The 23,122-nt window shown below is 38.5% G+C and overlaps 1 pseudogene; it reads left to right on the top strand.

The window, feature by feature from the left end:
* The first annotated feature begins 4,182 nt into the window (after positions 1-4,182).
* LOC118829850 lies at positions 4,183-5,252 on the top strand (annotated as a pseudogene).
* Positions 5,253-23,122: the final 17,870 nt, after the last annotated feature.

Consider the following 23,122-nt stretch of genomic DNA (forward strand, 5'->3'; position numbering starts at 1 on the left):
CAAAAAAGCATTAATATGTAACAGACATTTTAAATTATGTTTAATACATCCTTCTTAGTTTTTAGAGATAATGTGATAATTTACTTAGAGAACCCTAGAGATTAAAAAAATAAGAACAACTAGTAGTGTCATTAAAGTGGTAAAATATAAAATAAAATCTTAAGAATCATTGAAATTTCTATTCATTACCATCAAAAATCAGCATGCTAGAAGAAGAATTTCCATTCACAATTATTATAGAATGTATAAAATATCTGTCTATTTACCAAGACATACACAGGTATTATACGAACATAGCTACAAAACACTTTTATATAAATAAAAGAAGACAAGGAATTAACTGCTCTAGCATAGTTAGGCTATGCTAATATATTATGTAGATTCAGTTACATATTTAATGTCATATCAATCAAACTGCCAAAGAATTACTATATAGAACTAGACAAAATTCATCTGATGGGGAAAAAAAGATCAATAATTTCAAGGGGAAAAATGTTTTAAAGTGGAAAGGAACAGGCTCTAGAAACAGGTCTTGAACTATACTACAAAGTAGTAATCATCAAAATAATTCAGTATAGAATCAAAAATAGAAAAGTTAGGTATATATGAACCAGAAGCAATTGAATATAAAATGGGGTCTAATAAAATCAAGGACTCTTAAGTATTGAGGTAAGGAATCACTATTCAACAAAAACTGCTAGGAAATCTAGAAAGAAATCTGGCAGAAATTAAACTAAAATCAACATCTCATACCACATACCACAATAAACTTCAGATGTATACATGAGCTGGGTATAAAAGTTCAGATCATAAACACTGTAGAGGAGAATGGAAGGAGATATTTTTCCCCTACTATGGATGGTCAGAAAGTTATTAACCATACAAGGATAGGGAGGATCCCAGGAGATAATATGAAAATATTTTATTACATAAAGTTGAAAAGGTTTTGCACAAATAAAACCCCTGCAGTTAGAATTAGAAGGGAAACATTTAATTGGGGAAAATATTCTTAGGAAATTTCTGCAGTGAAGGTCATATATACAAGATATATAGAAAATTGATGCAAATAAATAAGAATAATCATTTTTAATAGTTAAATCATCAAAGGATATAAATAGTCAGTGTTCAAGGGAAGAATTTCAGACTATCAATAACCATTCAGAGAAAAAAAAAGTTCTCCAAATCATTAATAATAAGAGAAATTAACATAACTCTGGGGTTCCACCTCACACTCATCAAATTGGCAAAGATGACAGAAAAAAAGATAATGGAAATTGCTGAAGAGGCTGTGGAAGGATGGACACACCATTGCATTATTAGTGGAGTTAAAATTGGTCCAACCATTCTGGAGAACAATTCTGAACTACACTTAAAGAGTTATTAAATTGCACATACCCAATGGAAAGCAATCCATCTATTACTAGCCATGAACCACAAAGAGATCAAAGCCAGATGGAAAGGACTCACATATACAAAAAAATATTTATAGCACCAGTTGTAGCACTTTTTGTTGTAGAAACAAAAGGAAGGAACATCAATTATGGAATGGCTAAACATATAATGAAACATTATTGTACAAAAACAAATTTCAAAGTAATATATTCAGTGAAATCTGGGAAGATTTGAAACAAAGTAACCAAGGGAATTATTTTTACAATGATCACAACACTGTAGACTACTTTGAAAGATTTAAAAATTCTGATCCATTCAATGACCAGTCATGACTCAAGAAGACTAATGTTGAAGTATATTTCCCACTCGGTAAAAAAGTGAGGACTATAGGCACAGTATCAGATATGCGTTTTCTGACACAGAATATTATGTTTTACTTGACTATACTTATTTGTTACAAGAAAGGACATATGGAGAGAGTGACTTGTAGGGAGAGTGGAAGGGTGATGATAATGATATAAAAAAAGAAGATAGAAAAGAAACATTTTTAAAATACACAAAAATAAGCACAAGGAAGTTCAGTAAGGGACATAAAATAGAATGATAATGTTGTTACTACTATGCTAAATATAAATTTCCCCAAAACAAACATATTTAATAAATTCATGATTTTATATATCATCCTCTTTTCTGATCCTCTTTATACATAGAAATATATTTATTGATGCTTTTCTAGTTTATAATAAAAATATTTTAGGAAAAGAAGTAGATTAGATGGTCTATAAGGTACCACTCAACACTGAATCTATGAGTCTATATAGGATCCTATATAGCACAGTGCTTTACTTTTAACCTAGAATCAATAAAAGCAATAAAGCCATTTAAAAAAATTAAGCTCAAGGTCGTGAGTCTTCCTCTACTCATTAACACCCCCATCCTCATGTATCTGCTTTTTCTACTCAGTTAGAGGACACAATAAATTCAAAGCTAAGTTATTGAATGAAAATGCATAAGAAAAGTAGCAATAGAACATTCCTTGCCAAACCCCACAATATGTTTTCCCTCAGATGCTGTTTATACCGCCAGTGGCAGAAATAGACAAGCCTAAAGATGTTTCATGTGGGAATGTATTCATGGAAGACTTGGAGGAACAACTCATGCCTCTGATGCTGGACAATAAACATGTTGTCTGGTGAAGCTGTTTTCATGGGTTGTTCTTGCTACCAACATCTTGGTTGGCCAGTGGGACACCTCAGCTTCAACTACCTAGGATGGGTTGACTAAATCTCTTCCCTGTTAAGGACAGGCTGAGAGCTTTTTAGATGACAGCCTGAATCCAAGGACTACGAGCCATCATACTCAGACAAGAAAAGTCAAGTGAAAGCAACTCCAAAGCTACTATCTTTTCTTTTATCCTCCTCCTGTCTGTGGCTGAACTGAAATCCTTTGCAGCCAGGAAAATTAGGATTGAAAATTTCTTGTATCTTCTCTGACTGTAAATGAATTTGAGCCAAAATAAAAACTAAGTGAATGAGACCAGGTTTTTGTTCTTTACCTACCTGGCTCACAGTTTTGCATTTATTATGTGTCAGCAAATCCCCTTAGCTTTGGTGCTCTATTTGGTCCTTTGAAAAACTTCACTATCTCCCTACATTCTCAGCACAGTGAAAAATTTTAGCTCCAGAAAATCACACGGGGTATGCTGAACAGCTGTGGGTATCCACCATTTAAGCAATATAAATCAACAATTAGCCTGATCACAGATAATCATGTCAGGTATTTAGTACAATGTACATGTGGGTAACTAATACATGACATTCACATAAAAGCTGCTTCCAGCTGGCGTTATTGAATGTGACTAGCATAACATATGGCAGATAATTAATAGAATATGTAACAACATGACATGTAGTAAATTAATGAAACAAAACAACACAAAACATAAAGCATCCCATAATAGCATTACATACAGGAACCAAACATATATCACCTGCAGAAGTATATTGCAATAATTCATGCAAAACATTGTATATTTGCATATATAGCAAGAAAGATTACATCAATAAAAGTATATTGCTTAACACTCGGGGCTAGGAATTGACTCACATCAGTTCTCTGGTAGTTTAGGTCTGATAAGGGAATGAAATAAGACACTCAGGTCACTCAACAGTTAACAAAAGGAGATTTACTTAACCATTCTTAGCAAGAGAAGGATATCCAGTGAAGAGGTGTATTGAGAATAACCACAGCCATTTTATACTCAGGGTGACCAAGAAGAAGTTAGGCCATCAGCCTGAGCTAATCAAGTCTCAAGGTTGATTTCAAAATCTTTTAAGGAAAAACTTACATGACTTAACAAGAGGGGGAGGGTCATGCTGGCTTTCACTATTTCTAGCCTCTCTGGGTGCCCTTTGCTCTCTGAGGGTGTCCATGATTGGAGCACTGTTTCAGCTCTTCCCACCTTAGGCTCATCTAAAAAGACATGCCAGGTGACTGTTACCAGGACCTTATCAATGTATTTTCTTAGCCTTTGTCAGGTAGCAATACTGAATTTCTTCCTCATATGAGTCATCATTCTCTGATCTTTTGTTCAGTTTAGTAGACCTTCTGCAACAGGTAAATAAACTCTTGTCAGAGTCAGCTTACTGATTCTCTATTGTGGTGAATTATGGTAGAGTTTTGTCCTCTCCACTGTGCAGATCTATTCCAAAAAGCCAGCAAAACCCACCGACAGGCTATGCCCCTAGGGGCCTGCAGCTCAAGAGATCTTTGCTATAGGATTTTGAAACAATGAAGAAAATGGTATTTCACTATGGTGTATTCTCAAAGATCTCAGTAACTTGCATTTTTATAAAGGTTTTGAAGGTGTGTTATAAAGTGACATCCAACACCATAGTGATATAGGTTTTTGACCGGGCAAGAATTGTAGCTGTTTCATCTACATCAGCGGTATTAAACTGAAACAGAAACAAAGGCCACTAAACTACACATAAGAATCCCTGTGGGCCACATATGGACTTAGAAAACCACATATTAATGTGACCTGTGCTTCGTTGTATTTTCATTTATTTTGTTAAATATTTCCCAATTATATTTTAATCTAATTACATAGTATTTGGGAGTGTTAGGGGCCGCGTGCAGCCTGTGGGCCTTGTGTTTGACACCTCTGGAAGGATGTGTAACAATTTTTCTTAACAATCAAAATAATCAAACTCTCTCAGAAAAGCAGAAATTGGCAAGAAACCATGACTACATTCATCCAGTCAGCCCTTCCTGTAGGAATGCATGACATACAAGTATTGTGTGCAATAGTCCATAAATTGTGACTCTTGGGGAAGATGACAGAAAAGTCTGCTCAGAACTGATTCCTAAGAAACTGTATGGACTAGAGATAATGCAGGCAGCTCCATATTCCTCACAGTGACCTTCCTACCAGCTCCTAAGAGTTTCACAGTGGATTCAATTGGACAGTTAAAGATAGGGCATTTCAGACAACAAAGAATTAAACCCTCTCAGATAACACCACTGACCAGCAACAGAGTTCCACTCCACGGTGCTGATAGACATTCCAATCAGCAACACGTTGTTTGTGGTCAGGATGGAATGTTGAGTATTTGGGATGTTGGACGAGGTAGCATGCCAATTTCTCTACTGAAGGCTCATCTGTTTTTTTGTTCTAAAAATGAATCCCTCTGTCGTTGGGGTGCCTCCATAGACCTTCCTTAAAAATCCTCACTTTTTCACCTCCTTATTTAATACTAAAAGTAATCAGCTTAATGTTATCCAATTCCTGGACCAACACTGATCTTGCAAACAACTGTATTGAGATCACTAGCTTACTGCCAAATAAGACATCATAAAGAATTTTGACGTTTTAGGATCCTGACAACTTTTATCATGAAAATATCACGAATATGAGTCTCACCTCAGAGTTTGATTTGCCTCTATTTTAATAGTATTGGCCTGTTGAATCCAAAAGTATAAACTTTTTATTAGAAACCTTCATTTTTAGTGTGGAATCACCAAAAATGAAATGACAATTTTACATTTTGACAGTTGGGCATATCTATTACTTAGCTGTAAGATCTGGTGTCTGATTATAGAAAAAATTTAAACATTCCCAACTGCCGACATCTTTGGAATCTCAAACTCCTTAAATTTAGCTATAATCATCCCTGCGTTACATTTCGCTAATGCTTAAGAAGCAATCATGAAAATGAATAAGTTGATTTTTTAAAGTTTTGGTATGTGAAAATTTTGCATGGTGAAAAGAATAACAAAGCAACACAGGGCAAAAAGGTTATCCCTTGTGCTATCTTTTCCGTTATCAGTCCAAAAGACCTCTCCTTCCTTCATCCTGGTGAGTTTGAAACAAACATTCAACAAATATTCATTAAAGACTTACTATAGTGAAGACACTAAGCTAAGCCCTGATACTAACAAACCCACTCCAGTAATAGAGGAATGTTTCTTTACAATGGTGATGATCAGGTTGTCAGTTTCTTAGTTCTTTTAGTAGTCATCAGCCAAAGAGATCTCCTATTTTATCAACTCTTAGTCATCCTTAAGAATTTATTTCCTTCTATCCAAATTCTGTTCCCCTAAATTAAATGTGTTATATTTGCTTTCTCAAAAGAAAAAAATTAATTGGAACAAATGGAATAAATATTGCTTTCAAAGACTTTGAGTGTGAAATAGCAACATTTTTAAAAATGGGAAAATATTCTAATTTTCTTAATGATGCTTTTAAGCTAAATATTTTCATATATTTAGACAAAAATTTATTTTTGGTTGAAAGTTTTAAATTTTCTGGCATGAAAATTTTCTGAAAATTTTTGAACTTCTAAAATTTGATTATAAATATTTCTCTAACAACACCTTAGTTAATTTAAAAGCTTTCTGATCCCTAGTTAGGTATATATGTGTATATGTTGGATAAAATAGTCACTAACCACTGAAAAGCAAGATCACAGAACCATAGAAACATACAATTTAAAAGCTTTAAGAGATCCATAAGGTAATCTGATCCAACCCCATGCTATAAGACACCTGATAAAAAGACATCCAATTTCTGCTTGACAACTTCTAAGAAGAGGGAAACCACCATTTCTCAAAAACAGCTTATTTTATTTTTAGATGGCTCTAATTTTTAGGAAATTTGGTTTTTTGTTGTTGTTTTTACATTGAACCTAAACTCACCATTTCCATTCATTGTTCCTCTTTCTACCCTTTGAGGCCAAATAGAACACATCTGCTTTCTTCTCTAGATGACAGCCCTTCCAATATTTGAAAACAGCTACCATGTCCCCCACAAGACTTTTCTTCTCTTGGCTAAACATCTCTAGTTCCTCCAAAGGATTGTAACATGGACTCAAGGCCCTTTACTATCCTCTTTGCTCTACTCTGGATGCCCAGTTTATTAATGTTCTTCTTTATGACACTGAAAATTAAACACAATACTCCAGATGTAATCTAAAGGGCAGAGTGCAAAGAGACCATCACCCCAACATTCCTTAATGTAATCCAAGCTTGCATTAATTGTGTTGATAGCCGTATAACACTGTTGATTAATACTGAGTTTGCAGTCCGCTAGGACCCCCAAGATCTTTCTCCTGTACTCCTCCATCTTATATTTGTAAAGTTAATTTTTGAAGCCAAGTGTAACACTTTAAATTTATCCCTTTTGCATTTCATTTTGTTAGTTTCAGCCCAATGCTGATTGTTACAATATTTTTGGGTCCTGAATATCATTCGATGTTAACTCTCCCTTCTACCTTTGGATCATCTGCAAGTAAGATTGTTGTTCTCCATTTACTTGACCCGGGCTTCTAGGTGGTGCAATGGTTAAAGTACTCTGCCAGGATTCAGGAAGACCCAAGTTCAAAACTTTCTGGATGTGTGACTTTGGGCAAGTCACTTAATCTCTATTTGCCTCAGTTTCCTCAACTGTATAATGGAGGTAATAACAGCACCTATCTTACAGGGTTTTTATGAGGATGAAATGAGATAATATTTGTAAAATGCTTAGCACAGTACCTGGCACATTATGGGTCTTTATAAGTACTTATTCCCTTCTCCTTTCCTCTACATTTCTCATTTTATACATGTGTATGTGTGTATACATATATATACATATATGTATATATATATATATACATGCATGCGTTTATGTATTTTGGCCAAGCGGAAAACCCCACCCTGTCCCTGCCTTACACAAGGTCTCCCCTTGTGCACAAATCACTTGCAACAAGTAATAATTTTGATATGGTTTGATTTTGTGATATCAGTGGTCATGCATGTATGTTTTTACTGACATTGGTTTGATTTATGACATCTGAACCTGACCATATGAAAGCAAATTGAGCTGATTGTCTTACCTTCTTCAGTTGCCAGTTGGTCAATTTTGTGCTATAGGTATGTGTTTCACTGCTCTTTTGTTGTTTTTAAGAATGGATACTCCTAGGAAACACATGAAATTGTAATTCTTAAAGAGGACAATTCAATGATTGTTAGAGATATAGTGGTTATTGGTGAAATGAATTCAAACATTTCAAAAATCAAGCAAGTCCATAATAAAAGAATATTTGTATGATCTGGGTTTCTTCCTCTTCATGTAAAACAGCCACCCACAAATGTTTTAAGGTTTTGTTGTTTTGTTTATGTTTTACTTCCAATGGGACTAGAAGTCTTGTCCTCATTGAGAGAATGATAAACTCTGATAAAATATATTGACATATTAAGGAACAGAACTATTCTGGAATTATAGACGTTTCCAAATGGAGATGGAATGTCACAATACAACCTTGCACCATCCCATGTGGGATTAAGAAATATATCCAAGAGTTGGAGAAAAACATGCCTTGATAGTCTGGATGGGAACTATACTAATTTAAGTCTTATTGAAAACCTGTGAACTATATAATGAAAGCTAGACTTGGAATAATGAAATGATCATTAAAAGCATGCTTAATATCTAATATGATATGTCAACAAGCATTTATTAGGCATCTGCTATGTGCAGCTAGATGGATACTGGATAAAATGTCAGGCCTGGAGTCAGGAAGACTCATCTTCCTGAATTCAAATCTAGCCTTGAATACTCATTAGCACTGTGACTTAGCCCTATTAGCTGCAGTTTTTTCATCTGTAAAATGAGCTTGAGAAAGAAATGACAAACCACTTCAGTACCTTTGCCAAGAAAACCCCAAATGGGGTCACGAAGAGTCAGACACAACTAAAACACAACAATAATAATATGCCAGTCACTGTCCTAAGTGCTGGGCACAAGTAAACTTTCAGGATAAAGAATATATGTCAAAATCTTGTGAATTCAAAGCCAATTTTTATAAAAACAGGTTATCACAGCAAAAAAAGGATATGTTGCCTATTTTTTAAATGTAGATATAAAAGGTCATAAGGCTTATTTTTTGTTAATGAATTTAATTATTTTACTTTATCCCTTTTATTTTGCATCCCACTGGAGGTAGTAACTAAGCCTTCTGTGATATTTTAGGAACAGAAGAGACTTAACTGGCATCTAGAGTTCTCAAGGGTTGCCGTGTCTTCTTAGCTAAATGTGTAACTCTTACAGAAAGGTTAATGGAAATGGAGTAATGGAAAGGACAAGTACCCAGCTTGGAGCCAAGAAACCTAGATGCTTATACTGGCTCTTCTCCTAACTAGTTATGTGACCTCCAGCAAGTCACTTTACTTCTCTGAAACTATTGGCACAATAATCTCTACTCCTTCCCAAATTTGATGATTCTGATTGTTTGAACATTAAAAGAAGCTCTTCTTTTATGTGACTGCTACAGCCACTTAGAATAGACATAAACTGGGCAGATCTGCTATCAAACTTTATTGTCCTGCATTTATGATTCTCTTGCTAAAAAATCTTTATGTTTGCACGTTACTGATTGGTCAGGGAAAGATGCTATCATCTGACTCCATGTTGCTGTATCCTTCCTTGTTAAGCAAATCTGAAGATCACTGTCTCCCTCCTCTTGTTTTAATATGGCCTCTCATATAAAAGCCAGTCCCTAGTGAATCAGCTATATAATTTTTTCTTTGCTAACTTGTATGAGATTTCCCTTAATCAAAAAGATGGGATCATTCCTCAACAATAGCACCCAAGATAACAATGAAGATTAGATGTAAGCCAGGCTTTATTTCACCTCATAAAAAATGCAAAGCAATACAAAGAACTCATGGTAACCCATAAATAGTTAATAAAATTTTCTCCTAGATAGTAAGTCAAATATTCTTTCCCAGGTTTCTAAAAAGGCCTACAGACTTATGGTTCCAAGGGTATGAACTTCACATTGAAAGGAAACTTACTAAAAAAACGAGGCAGCACTCCAAACATCATGATGAATTATATCTTAATTCCAGAAACCTAAACAAGGCCTCCAGCCTTATAGTCCTACCTTAAAGGTTTAGACTCCCCCTAAACCCCAAAAGAAAAGGAACTCAGCGTTGCTAGATTAGCAACACCTTTCCAATTGAATCTGCACATTCTAGATCAGAGGTGTCAAACAACCCTTCCCACCCCTCAACATGCAATCCACAACATACCTGAGTGCTGCCCAAGTCAGATTAAAATGTAGTTCCTATCTGATTTTAACGGCCTGGTGCATTACTAAAAAAAGAAATATATAAATATGTGTGGTTTTCTAAGTCAATATACAAATGACTGGAATCTTTATGCATGGTTGGTAACCCCCTTTCTATTCTGAGTTTGACCCCCACAGGTCTAGACAAGTCACAGTGATGGTGGGCTATTCAAGATTTTGTTTACCATTTTGGCTCACACCTTTGCTGAGGCTTCTCAACAGTTCCTCTAGCCCTGGAGCCAAATGTTTGATCCTCTCATCCCCAAGAAACTGGTGGCGTCCCCTCTAGAACTCTCTAGGAACTCCACATTGTCCAGGAAATCACCCCTTTTCTATCTAGGAGGTTCAGTCTGATGATTCAATCTTTTCCTGGTTAAGGAGCCCTGATGCTGCCTTTCACTGACACCTCTTGGGCTTCATGGATGAGAGCATATGCAATGCTTAGGTCTCTGTAAGACTGCAACTAGCAGTTCCTGGAGAGGGATAGTGAAAAGCTGTGCTGATACACAGGGTCCCCCTACTCACCTCCAGGTACCAGATCTATTTTTATCTCTGCTGCACTTCTCTCTCTCCAGCTGCCCCATACTCCCCACCAAGGACTCTCTCTACTCCTCATTATATGTGCTATAGCCAGGAGTCACTCAAATCCATAATAGCCTTAGCCTATGAAATCATTCATAGAGACATGTAATCAACCATCCTCAGTAAGGCATGGTGCCCAGATCCATGAGATTTTGTTCTCAGCCTTCCAAATGGGACCAAATGTTTTTGAAGAGGACCATGACATCAGGGAAATGATGACATGACTTGCAGTTGACTTTGATCTGAGTGAGGGAAGACTGTGCAAGGTCACCAGCCTCACTCTCTCCTCCAGAGCCATCTGGGTCCAGTGACCAGATATTCATCAGGTCCGTGATGTAATGGCCCTTTTAGACTAAGGCCTTTTCATGTACTCACTTAGAGTGAGGTAATGCCCATTCAGTGAACAGGCCTCTTTAAGAAGTTAATCAAGGGATGGCCCCTTTAATTAGAAAAAAAAGATTAAAAAAGTCAACCTGGGAGAGGAAGACCTTCAGGGTTACTGTTCCAAAGAGAAGCAGTTACTATTGACATTCACTTCAAGGTGGGAGGGCCCAAAATACAGCCATTAAGTGGAGCTTGGGCAGGGACCTATTGTGGTCTATTTATGAGCTTCATAGTGAGCTGGGTTTAAGTTTTGTGGAAGGAAGGAAGGAAGGAAGGAAGGAAGGAAGGAAGGAAGGAAGGGAGGGAGGGAGAAAATGAGGAAGGGAGGGAGGGAGGGAGGAAGGAAGGAAAGAAGGGAGGGAGGGAGGGAGGGAGGAAGGAAGGAAGGAAGGAAGGAAGGAAGGAAGGAAGGAAGGAAGGAAGGAAGGAAGGGAGGGAGGGACCAAGGTGAGCAAAATCCTAAACATGGGCTCATTTCCCTATAACCCCACATAGGTGATCAGACTCTTCTGTTTAACCCTCTCTACACTAAGGCATCTATACAGAGTTAAGAAGGGCTTCTTTTCTCTGACTTAAAAGAATTCTGGAATGTACACTCAGATTTAGTACAGACTCTAGAAAACCTAGAAATCAGTTTAATCAATAGTACATGGAACAGATGAAAAGTTTGGCAAAAAGCATTCTCTTAGTTAAATGCTGGTTCTAGGCCAAGTGCTGATGTAAGGTACTGCCCACTTTGTTATATGGATATTTTGGTCTCTGAAAAAGGCAGGAAAAGAATATTTGTGTAAGGAATACCGATCAAATCAGTTTGGAAAGAACAAGCCCTCAGATTTAAAAAAAAATAAAGCTTGAGGAGACACATAGACTATTCTGAGGAACTAAGAGAAAACTGCCCCTCAGATAAATGTATTTAGAGGACTTATTTGAAGGCAGAGCACTGAATGAAGTAAAGATGGCTATGGGACATTGTGGTCCATCAGCTCATTTACTTCTATTGGAGACTATATCATTGAGGTCCCGTGTAACAGAAGAATTCTTGAGCTTCAGATCATAGGTTAGAAAAGGGTCACTTATTATAAGGATGGGGCTCAGGAGCTACAATAGAGAGTGGGCTACCTGGTGAACCCTGAGGGAGTTTGAGCCATATAACAGTGTTTCATCACCTAGCTTCCCAACTATAGGAAACTCCCCAGAACTGCCAGCGTGAGTGCCTGTTGGGGTAAATGAGTCAGCTCAGGAAGAAAGAAAAGGAGGATGTGGTACCACACCTGCATTACTATGAAGTAGCCAAAAGTTTCTATCTTCCCCTTTCTGCATCCTCTCCTTTTCCCCCTCTTGGAGGAAACTAGTTCCTTGTGGTATTCACTATTTCAAAAGTATCAAATAAATTCTCTTAAAGTATAAATGACTAAAAAGATTTCACAGTTCAATCCAAGAATCAATTTAATCCTATGGTCATTTGTCTCCAGGCTCCAGTCCTAATCCCTGGACTTTCTTTGCCATGACACAAAAGTCCCCTCACCTTGGAAGTTTATGCTATCCTTGGACTTCTCACACCGGAAGTATTCTTTGCTCCTGAGGCCCCTTCCTCTAATTGTCTGGTTCCTCCCAGAACCTCCATTTTTCAAAATACTGTTTTATTTTTCCCTAATTACATGTAAAAACATTTTTAACATTTTTTAAAGTTTTTAGTTCTAAATCCTATGCCTCCCTCATCTCCCCCCTCCCAGAGATAGGAAATAATATGATATAGGTTATACATGTGCAATCATGTAAAATATTTCCATTTTAGTCATTTTGTGAAAGAAGAGAAAGCGAAAAAGAAAAAAAGAGAAAAATAGTATCCTACAGACTATATTCAATCAATATTAGTTCTTTCTCTGGAGGCAGATAGCATGCTTCATCATGAATCCTTTGAGATTGTCTTGGATCATTGCATTGTTAAGAATAGCTAAGTCATTCGCAATTCTTCATTGTGTAATATTGCTGTTAATCCTGGTTCTGTTTACTTCACTTTCTATCAGATTTTTAAAGTCTTTCTAGGTTCAGAACCTCCATTTTAAAGAAAAAGCCCAGGCCAGCCATGCCTTCTGTTCTCTCCAGTCTCCGCTCCTGATGATCTGGACTTTCTCTACTTTTTCCCTCTCTACCTGAACAACTGTCCTCAACTTTCAGCTTCCTTTTCTGTGTTGTCTTCCCCCATTTGAATGTCAGTTTCTCGAGGGCAGGGACTGGTTTTCTTTCTTTGTGCTTATATTTGTATTTTCTGTACTTAGGTAGTACCTGGCAGATAGTAAACACTTAATAAATGTTGGATGACTTGACTTGACTAGATCACTATCTGTACATGGATGTGCTAGGCTGGTGATACAAAGACTTAAAAAAAAAAGCTAGCTACAGTCCCTTCCAAGAAAGTTATAGTCTAGTGAGTGGATATAGCATGTGTATAAATAACTGTGGTATCATTTAGAATGTGAAAAATTCACATGAGAGGTAAAATAGAGTGAAATACTAGAGAATGGGTCAATTTTAGCTAGAGAGATTAAGGATATTCTGATAGAAGCAGTAGCCCCTGAGCTACGGCTTGAAGGGAGAGACTTTCATAAACTTGAGCTAGGAGAGTGGCCTGAGTAAGGCCTAGGCTACCACACCCTGCTTAGAGAGGGACTGGTAACCAACAGACAGCCTCAACCAGGCAAAGGAGTGTGACAGAATATGCCAGTTCCCTGTAGACCCTAAGTCTTGACTTGTCATGGTATTAAGGGAGAGCTTTATTGATCATCCCACTTCACTTAAAAAGAATTGCTTTTATTAGGTAAGAACAATTCTTCATTGAATCAATCAGAATTGAATGTTAACTGAGACTGTATCCTTTCTTTGAATCAATCAAAGCCACTGCCTGAGAGATGTGGTCAGGCCTTGAAGAATGTGTACAAAAAGGAGGAGCTAACTTAGATAGAGATAGGAAGGAGTCGAGGTCATATTGACCTGTGCCAAGAATAACCAGCAGCTCAATCAGTCAAAGGAGAAAGAGAAGGTAGGACTGAACTTGAGCAGAAAATGGAGATAGATTTAAGAACTGTCAAAAATATAAAAATTAGAAGATTTATTGTATATTAATAAATTTGATTATTTTAAAAAGAATTCATACTCCCTATGGTGAAGTGATAGAATTCTGCATTTAAACTCCCCCTTTAACAGTAACTGTGCTACTGAAAGCAAATCTTCTAACCTCTCTGAATGTCGGTTTCTTTATTTGTCAAAGTGGGACAATGATGTCTCTAGTACCTGCCTCGAGGTGTTGTAAAGTTCTCATGGAAATAAAATACCTTGCATGTTTCAGTTGCTACATAAATACCAGTTATCATGATGTTGACACATTACCTCTCTGGGCCTCAGCTTTCTCATCTGCAAGATGGGAATGTTGGACGATATAGAATGATGATCTCTAAGTTGCTTTCCAGCTCCAAATGCTATCACTCAGGATCACATTTAGATCTGCTGAACCAGTTTACGGTGGAAATCAACATATCTAACATTACTGAAGAGGCTGTTCTCTGACAGTCTCCTCCACATCTCCTCCCACCCTCCACTGTAATTCCTCGACTATCCCACCACCACCACCACCACACACACACAAGATGGTACATGGAGAAAACAACTATACAGTCTGGAAGCAGGAGCTGTATGCATTCCAAGGGAGGGAGAGAACGGGTATTTATTAGGCTTCTGCTGTGTGCCAGGCACTGTGGTAAGTGTTTTTGCAGATATTTTCTCATTTGATCCTCACAACAACCCAGAAAGGTAAGGCTTAGTGTTATTATTCTCACTTTACAGTTGAGAAAACTGAGGCAGAAAGAGATTAAGTGACTTGCCCAGGGTCATACAACTAATAAATGTCCAGGTCTGGCAGTCTATCTACTCTACTACCTAGCTGCCTCTAAAACTTCATTTGAAGCCTGGGGGCTCCATTTAGAGGGGGGCATGTTAGCCCATCTTTATCTTTCACAATCCTAAGAACCTAGAACACTTTCAGAATGTTTCGCAATTGTACCAGCACCCACTGGACATTATTTTTCAGAAGATTCGATTTTGTAATCATTTTGTTCCCAGACATAACAATCAACTAATAGATACAGGGTCATTAATACCCAACTCTGGTCTCATGACAAATCCATTGCTTCAACAGTCCCTTCTATGGACTGCAAACTTTTCAGCCACTACATCTCAACCAAAGCTAGTAGAACTAATCCACCACAAGCAGCGTGATTGGGTTGCATATATTTGCACCCATCTGTCTGGCATGATGCCCATGCCTAAGGAAAAGTCAATGGATTGTTTTACTTCTGCCTGCATGTTTCTCTTGATAAACTTAAAGTGAGCAGTGTACAGTTTCTGCCACAACAATCCAGCAGTGAGCTGTGGGATTCTGACCAAGACCTTCCACATGGTCATCTATAATTTGGTAGGTGTAATTGTAATGGCAATAGGCAATAGGTCCAGGTATGTGAAGGATGTGTTTTGGTCTAGGGTTCAGGGGGATGGCTAATCGGTTTGCTATACCCTCCAGCCTTGGAGGGTATATAACAGGGTTATAACAGACTTTCCCCCATCCCAGGGTTATGCTGACAGCTTGATTGTTGTAGGTACTCTAACTGAGATGGCTCTGGTTCTCCCACCCCAGACTATTTATGTGTGAAAGAAATTTTTTGGCTCCATAGGTTTTCTCTCATATCACTTTTAATCTAGTTCCAGAGTTTGCCACACTTCTAGACTTCATTTGTATCCTTTTGGATGAAGACTCACATTTTCACGATACTTTCTCTAGTCTGATTGGCAGACAGAGCCCACAACCAAAGCCTGGGTCAATATCTGTAATGCCATATGGAAAATAGGACACCAAGAAGACTTAGATACCCTACTGTCCACTGAAGAATTTTTTCATAATAACTCAGTCTATTAATCCACCAACAACATACCCTTCTATAAGAACTATGGTTTATGCTATCATTTTTTTCCTGTTCTTGTCTAAACAACTGCAGTTCCTAAGGTCAGTGACTACATAAGAGAATTAAAGTTGACTCATGTTGATTTGCAGAAGACCACTTTGGTATATAAATACTGCAAACATAAAACCCTAACAATCTGACTTCCAACTTCATCAGTCACTAAACAGCTCTGTCTAAGGTTGTCAATGATCTCTTACTCTCTACTTTCTGGGTTTTTTGTAGCACTACTCTCTCCTGTTTCTCCTCCTTCGATCTGTTGGATCACTCTTTCTCAGTCTCCTCTACTGGGTCATCATCCTTCTCTCACCTCTTAAGTCAAGGTACGTATCATAGTGCTCTATCCCTGGTGCCCTTCTTCCTCACTAAACTGTTTCAGTGATTTTATCAACTGTGATAGGTTCAACTAATAATTTTAGGAGTATGACCCCCATATTTATATTTCCAGCCCTATCCTCTATCCAGGGCTCTAGATCTATTTGACCTTTCCAATGAAGGTCATTTTATTGGAGCTCCAAAGTCATCTCAAGCTCAACACACCTAAAACAAAATTCACTATCTTTCCCCTCAAACTTTTCCCACTCACTAACTTCTCTATTTCTATTCGGGGTACCACCATCCTTCCAATCACTCAGATTTGTAACTTTCGATTCATCTTCAACATTTCCATCTCTCCCTCATCCCTCACATACGATCAGCTGCCAAGTCCTGCCACTTTTACATTCAAAATCTGTATCTCATACATTTTCCTTCACTCCATTTACAAAGCCTAGTTCAGGCCCATCATGATTTCTCACTCAGACTATTGTAATTGTCTCTTGATTGATCTGCCAGATTCCGGGTTCTCCCCTCCCTCATTGTTAACATAATTCTTGGCACAAAGAAAATGCTTAATGTTTTTTTTTCTTTCCTTCATTGCTCTTCCACAAAACTGCCAAATTAATATTTCTAGAGCACTAGTCTCAACATATCAATCCTCTATTCAAGAAGCTTCACTGGCCCTTTCTAACATCTGGGATAACCTACAAGCTTCTCTGTTTAGCTTTTCATGGCCTTTACACTGTAGTACAAGCCTCTCTTTCAGGCTTAATGCGTGGTACTCTCTCTCATGTACTTTACATTATAGTCAAATGGGAATATTTGCTGTTCTTTGTACATGGCAATTCATCTTCCATCTCTGTGCCTTTGCACAAGCTGTCCTCCAAGCCTAGAATGTACTTCCTCTTTGTACCCACCTTTTAGAATCCTGTTTCCTTCAAGTTCAAGTGCTAGGAGCAGCTAGGTGGTACAGTAGATAGAGCACTGGGCCTTGTCAGGAAGACTCATCTTCCTGAGCTCAAATCAGGTCTCAGATACTTCCTAGCTCTGTGACCTTGGACAAGTGCCACTTCCTCCAAGAAGCCTTTCAGATCCTCCCAGTTGCAAATGACTTCCTCCTAGAATTTACATTCCATATCTAGAAAATATACTCTTGGCCTAAATATCCCAGAGTGAAATCTGTTACATCTACCCTGGAGGTTCTCTTCTCTACTGTCCTCACCTTAAATGCAAATTGCTTGTGTGGTTCCCCCCACCCCCACCTTGCCTTAACTGTTAGGTGCTAGTATATAGTACCCCAGGTCCATTTAACTACTTAATATCAATTAGCTTTTACAAGAGAATATTTATTTCAAAGACGTAAAAAGAACACAAGTACCAAGAACAAAAGTCCCAACACCTCAGGGACACTCTGGTGTTTAGAGAGAGCAGGTTCATGCTTTACTCAGTTTCTACATGGTATTAACCAAGTTCAAGTGTCGCATTACTACTGGATGAGTTCTTGTCTCAGCTGCCATTGGACTGAATCCCAAAGGTCACCCCTGAAGATCTCTCCTTGCTCCTCAGAGCATCAGTGATGACCTATCTTCAGAACCCAAACACCAAGGATGCCAGGACACTGATAACCCCTCACTTTAAATGAAAGAACCATTACCAAGACAGGTAAAGAACCAGACGGCCACATGTCGGCCTGGGTGGGGAGAGCCCAAGGCCTGTTGCCTTATGGCATTGTCTCAGAATGGACATTGTCAGGAAAGGAGCCTGAAAGATCTGCCAAGACTGAAGCCAAAGAGAAAATGGCCAGAGACCAGGCTTAGTCTCAGGACTTTTTGATGATGCCCCTCCCCACCCCTTTCCCAATTCTGGCTATGCAGCTTTCCATTCACTGTGTGCTCAGCCAGCCAGAACCAGTTACAGAATATTTATACATGTTCCACAGTCTCTCCAAGGCATTTGTATTACACATGATCACATGTCTCTCAGAAGCAGGCTTCTCAGCATTTCTACACAGCACATGAGTCAGATGCTGTTGCATACATATTTTGCATATAATTTTCTATGTACATATTTCTTCCCTCCAATAAGATGTAAATACCTTGGGGGCAAGAACTGTTTTAGTTTGTATTTGCAGTACTTGGCACACCAGTACTTGTTTTTTATTTGCAGTACCTCAGTATCTGGCACACAGTAGGTACTTAATAAGAGCTTATTGAAACATGGGGTCTACTTAACCAAGAGAATAAAGGGCTAGCTATTCTTCAACTTCTGTGCAGATCTTTCCTAAAAGTGGCAGAAAGGTCAACTTATCCCTTTTCCATAAAACTGGCTTTTAGTCCTTCAGTAATCACCTATGTTTCCTGACCTTTGTTATGATGGGCCCACTTAGTCAGTCAAGAAACATTTATTATGCCCCTACAAGTGCCAGGCACTTTATCAGGTGCCAGGGATACAAAAAAAGGCAGAAGACGGTCCCTGCCATCAAGGAGCTCACAATCTAATGGGGGGAAACAACAAGAATACAAACATGTATAAACACATTATATACAAGAAATAATTAACAGCAGGAATGCACTAGAATTATGAGAGGTTGGGAAAGGCTTGAGATTTTAGTTGGGAATTGAAGGAATCCAGGAAAGTCATCAGGCAGAGATGAGGAGGGAGAGCATTCTAGGCGTGGGAGACAGCCAGACAAAACTTCTGGAGTCAAGAGATGCAGTGTCTTATTCACAAAACAGCAAGGAGGCCTGTATCACTGAATCAAAGATTATGGGGCAGGGAGTAAGGTGTAAGAAGATTGGATAGATGGGGTAAGGGGGTTAAGTAATGGAAAGCTTTGAGTGTCAAACAGAGGATTTTATATCTGATCTGGGAGGTAATCGGGAGCCATTGGAGTCTTTTGAGTAGGGGGTGACATGTTAGGACCTGTGCTTTAGTAACATCACTTTGACAGCTGAATGGATGATAGACTAGATTGAGGAGAGACTTGAGGCAGGCATACCCACCAGCAGGGTATTTCAATAATCCAAGCATAAGACGATGAGGGCCTGCACCAGGGTGATGGCAGTATCAGGGACAGGAGTAGGCATATTTAAGAGATGCCACAAAGGTGACTCTGGCAACAGATTGGATATGGAAGGTAAGAGATAGTGATGATTCAAGGATGACACCAAGATTTCAAGCCTGAGAGACTGGGAGGATGGTTTTGACCTTGACAATAATAGAGAAATTAGGAGGGAGGAGGATTTAGAAGGAAAGATAATGAGTTCAGTTTTGGACGCAGTGAGTTTAAGATGTCTACTGGATATCCAGTTCAAGATGGCTGAAAGGTAGTTGGAGATATGAGATTTGAGGTCAGTAGGGAGGGTAGAGCAGGATAGGTAAATTTGAAAATCATCAGCATAGACATGGTGAGTAAATCCATGAGACCTGATGAGATCACCAAGTGATGTAGCATAGAGGGAGAAGAGGGCCCCAGTACAGAATCCTGTGGGACACCTACAGTTAGAGGGCATGGCATGGATGCAGATCCAGCAAATTAGACTGAGAAGGAGCAGTCCAAGCAGGAGGAGAACATGGTGCCCTGAAAACTAGAGAGAAAAGAGTGTCAAGAAGAGGGTTATCAAAGGCTTCGGAGAGGTCAAGATGAATTAGGATTGAGAAAATTAAATTGAGAAAATGCCATTGGATTTGGCAATTAAAATATAATTAGTAACTTTGGAGAGAGCGGCTTCAAAGAAATGTTGAGGTTGGAAACTGGATCATAAGAAGCTAAGAAGACAGTGAAAGGAAATAAAGTGATTTCAATGAGTTTAGCCACAAAGGGGCAGAAGAGACATCGAATGATGGTTAGATAGACATAGATAGTTAGACCCTGACCTAAACTCCCTAAGTACTTGCCCACCAGTTATGGATGAAGAGGCACAACGTACATCATTCAGTATCTCCTTGATATTTGGAGATGACAAGGCTACCTTAGTACAGGCAGGGGTGCTGACCTGATAGGTTTTGGGAGTCAGCACCCAACACTCATATCCTGGAATTGATTTAGGCCTTTCACCGATGCTATCTCATCAATCCATGGCCTCAAGGTTCTGGGGGAAGGGATGGCATATATTCTGGATGAGAGTACTTAAGCCGGAGCGAGGCATGGTGAACACTGCTCTTGACCACCCTGGTGCATCAGTGAAGTATGGGAGTAAAGAATGTCAACATGCACCATAGAAAGACTGGTTGATAGAGAACAAAAGTTCCATGACTTTTTACATTCCGTATATGTATCTAGGTTTGATTCTCACCCATCATCAAACCTCCTCCAATCTCCCAACGTGAATCTCTTTTCTGGCAATCAGTTTTGTCATCCATCCGAGCCCTTTGAATGTCCATGCTCCCTTGGACTTGTACCTGGAATATAGCCTGGATTAGCCAATTTCCCTTGTTCACTTCTAGGTCAAATGACATCTTCTTTCCTCTTAGAAAGACATTTCCCTTCCCTGCTTAAATGCGTATCTAATCATCCACATGATGTGCTACCCAGGTGTTGACCCAACTTCCGGTGGCATACGACAGCAAAGCATTAAGCTGAAGGAATGAATTGCAATAGTTCAAACATAAGGCGATAAGGGCCTCCGACCAGGGTGATAGCAGCGTCAGGGAAAAGAAATCGGCACGTTCAAGAGACAGCGCCAAGGTGAAATCAACAACTTAAGGTGTCAGTCTGCCAGTGGGAAGGTAATTTTGTATTAAAATGGTCTTCTTGGTGTTCTAAAAATCACACCACGTTTCCACTGGGTATTTTAAATCTGTAGATTCCTAGACAAGCACAAAGTCTGGCATAGATGAACATTAATACTTTTTGACTAATCAATAAGAATTGGTAAAGATGCAGTACATTTCTTACTGGCAAATATTTCACTGAGATATTTGTATTAAATGCATACTTATGCTTAAAAGATGAAAGTGGCATGTTCCTCAGAATGTGTATGCAATCCGTATAAGAAAGAATTGGCTTTAAACAAAGATCCCCTTAAGATCTAAGATCTTCTTCCAGGTAATTGACTATCCATAATTCAATCTGACTTGATGCATGTGTTCTTTTTAAGCAAAACCTTTCACCAGATTCACACAAGTTTTAGCATGATGATTGTTACCACACTTCAATAATAACTTGCGTACTTGAAACTGGCTGCAAAGATGAACAGCAGGAAGGATTCATTTATATAGCTTTTCATTTACCTTTTAAGGGCAAAATGTTCTAGATCAGTCAAGAATATTGAAGAGAGAAGAGGCAGGAACATGGACTCTGAAGAGAGAATCTGTGATCAACCTATATAATTCTGCATGAATTTTACAAAGCAAAATAGAATTTGCCACTGTGTTTCTGACCCTTACATGAGTCCGTGAAGTATACATAAAATCACATGAGTTGATTGCAAATTCTTTCTTCAATGTCCATGCTCTCTCTTTGATATTCTTTACTTATCTAGAAAATTTTGCTCCTAAAGAGTAAGTGAAAAGGAGTCTAAATAAATTCTCTTTTCTGTTCCTCTTCCCACCTTGTTGTCATGGTACCAAAACTTGCTCTGGAAAAATATTAAGAAGGTGATTTTTTTTAACTTCTCATTATCTCCTCCTGCCCTCTAGCTTCTAAGCACATCCTACTTCAAGGCCCCTAAGGCAACCCTCTCCAGGTAACATGTCATGCTCTAGACCCTTCTCAATTTCAGTGGAATCAATATGAATCACTAATAGGGCACGACAGCCAAAAAGACTGAAGATTATAGATTATGCTAAGGTCAACTATAAAAAGGTAGATGGTAGGCTGTACTCTGCTTTGATCAAACCATACTGGGACTATTGAGTGCCACAATTTAAGAAGGGCATTAGAGCATGTCTAAAGGAAGATGATCAGGACAGTAAAAATACCAGAGGTTGTGCCAAATACTAAACATTTAAAGGAAGTGAGAGTGTTCAGTCTTGACCTCAGACACTTACTAGCATGACCTTGGAAGAATCATCCAATCTCTGTCAGCCTCAGTTTCTTCATCTGTAAAAATGAGGACAATACAGCACCTACTTCCCAGGGCTGTTGTGAAGATCAAATGAGATAATATTTGTAAAGTACTTTGCAAACTTTAAAGCATTATATAAAATGCTAGCTGCTATTATTACTATTACTGCTTGATCCCAGAAGGCAGAACAGGGAGTTCTGGGCTGGAGTTGTAGTCAGATTTTAGTTTCCTATAAGGAAAAACTTCCTACTGATCAGAGCTGTTGAACAGGTATGGGCTGCCTCAGGAAAGAGTAGATTCCCCTGACATGGGGAGGCTTCAAGTACTATGTCCAGTACACCGGGTGCTCGTTCTACCAGATGGTCTCTGGGGCCCTACTAACTTATAGAACCTGTGACTTTTTCCCCCTCCAGTATCTGTTTAGTAAAGCTTAATTGAAGTCAGGAGGAGGCGTGGGTGCAGTTACTGAAAGAACCAGACTTGATTTGTATTGAAGAACAGCTGTTATCACCTAAAGCTAATTTAATCTGTTTTAACTCAGGCTTCTTTCCTACTAGTCAAGATGAAATATGCTACTTCATAAAAAAACAAAATTTTAGAGCAGGAAGAAATCTTAGCAGTCATCTAGTCAAGTCCTCTCCTTTTATAAATGAGGAAATCGAGGCCTGGTGAAGTGGCTAAACCAAGGTCACACAGCTAGCTAGTGGCAGGCCTAGAATTGGAACCCAAATCTCCAATGCTTTTCTGACTTTCCTTACCAATGTATGGTACAGGAATGAACTTGTTCACTTATGGGGATGAGGTTTTGAAATGTGGA

The sequence above is a fragment of the Trichosurus vulpecula genome, chromosome 8 (assembly GCF_011100635.1).
Source record: "Trichosurus vulpecula isolate mTriVul1 chromosome 8, mTriVul1.pri, whole genome shotgun sequence".
NCBI classification, from domain to species: Eukaryota; Metazoa; Chordata; class Mammalia; order Diprotodontia; family Phalangeridae; genus Trichosurus; species Trichosurus vulpecula.